Genomic DNA, 1,641 nt, shown 5'->3' with positions numbered 1-1,641 from the left:
CACTTAACAAGCACTTTTGACATTGTGAGGAAACATATAAATATATATATTATTTATATGAAATTGATTTAAATTGTAAAAACGTTTGCCATTATTACATTCACACAACATGAACTGAGTAATGTCATCTTTGAGACTGTTAGTTATTACATGATTAAAAATGTAATCATACACTTAAAGCATGGCAATCCCATCAGAAATGTGTATCATAGCAAGGGAAGCACACAAAAAAAAAGCCAATTGGTACACCAAAATCAAATAACCCTAACCCCATCAAATAATTTTACCTGCAGCCAAATTTATCCTATTATGACACGTCTGAGGGTCTTTCCCTTAATGGTGTCCAGTGATTAAAGAAAGGACTGATGAAGGTGACATGAATCTCCCCCTTTCAGTGCGCCACTTCATCAGCAGAAGAAAGACAAAAGGACAGAAAGTTACTCAGATTTTCTATCAGTAACATTATGAAAATCATACTTAATACTACCCTAGTGTAGGTTTTCGAACAGTACGTGGGTAAAACTGACTTACGTTGGTGAATCATGGGTCTTTCTGTTGGGTGTTCTCCCCCGATAAAAATCTTATTACAAAGCTTGATCTAAAAAAAAAGTATAAACAAATATCTTTTCAGTATCGTTATCAGTGTTTGAAGAGGTTATGTAAACATACTTCTAAAGAATAAATGACGGTTTTATCACTTTACACATTCCCACGCTTTTTTTTACCTCTCATGCGTTTGAGTTTTAAACTAACGTTAGCTGACAACATAAACACGTTAACTTACCAACAACAAAACACAGCAATGTCAGATGGTACTAACACATGAAATACGTGCTAATATCGCTACGCTAATAGTGAAGCAGTACAAAAACACACACAGAGATAACTTATTTATCTTACGAGGCTGCAGTAACGGTAAAGATGACAGTTAAGTTACCGTTGTCCCTAAACGTTAATGTTAGACTGTTAAGGACTGAAAAATGTTTTCTTACCTGATATCGCCAGTATTTACAGACCACGTACGACCCCTTCCTCTGTTCACATTCCAGCTTTTGATCTTCATTGTCATATCAACTAAAATTCGCTCAAAATGTAAGAGTTCAACAGGCAGATATAAAATAATCCAGGTCTGACCGAGTAATCAACGCAAAGCAGCTGCTCCGACCGAGATTAACGGACATATTTTCAAATTTAAAATAGGCGCGCAGAGCCGCGCACACTCATTGGACAGTTTCCTGTAAAACAGACAGATTAACCAATCATGCTCAAAGTAAAACGGCGAAACAACCAATAACAATAGCAATAGTTTGCGCGAGTTAACAGCTGTGTATTAAGTTTTATTTGCAGTCTGTATTAATATTTAATTAATTGGTCAAATGACATGACAGTGTATGAATACAAATGTAATAATGCAATGTAAACTGTTAGGCAAGCGGACAAAATGGTAAATTCACACAAAATCACATGAGGCAAAAGGTTTCTGCTGCACTGCTCTCTTGACGGGTTAAACTATTATGCGTTAATAATGATAATAATTATTGTTAACATATACATTGGAAGAGCTGTTATGATCAAAAAATCATTAAATTGCTAATTAATTTTCATAATAATACGTTAAAAGGCAGAAAAACACTTCTAAAT

General features: G+C 34.6%; 1 long non-coding RNA gene across 1 annotated transcript; it reads right to left on the bottom strand.

Annotated features, from left to right (window-relative positions):
- Positions 1 to 380: 380 nt before the first annotated feature.
- On the bottom strand, positions 381 to 1,195 carry LOC109055834. Its single transcript, XR_006159411.1, has 3 exons — positions 993 to 1,195; positions 532 to 598; positions 381 to 402 (listed from the first exon to the last, which is right to left on the bottom strand). It is a non-coding gene; the product is annotated as an uncharacterized LOC109055834 (long non-coding RNA).
- Positions 1,196 to 1,641: the final 446 nt, after the last annotated feature.

Source organism: Cyprinus carpio, unplaced genomic scaffold (genome assembly GCF_018340385.1).
Source record: "Cyprinus carpio isolate SPL01 unplaced genomic scaffold, ASM1834038v1 S000006521, whole genome shotgun sequence".
Classification (NCBI taxonomy): domain Eukaryota; kingdom Metazoa; phylum Chordata; class Actinopteri; order Cypriniformes; family Cyprinidae; genus Cyprinus; species Cyprinus carpio.
The sequence above is the reverse complement of the archived record's forward strand: the minus strand, read 5'-3'. Positions and strand labels throughout refer to the sequence as shown.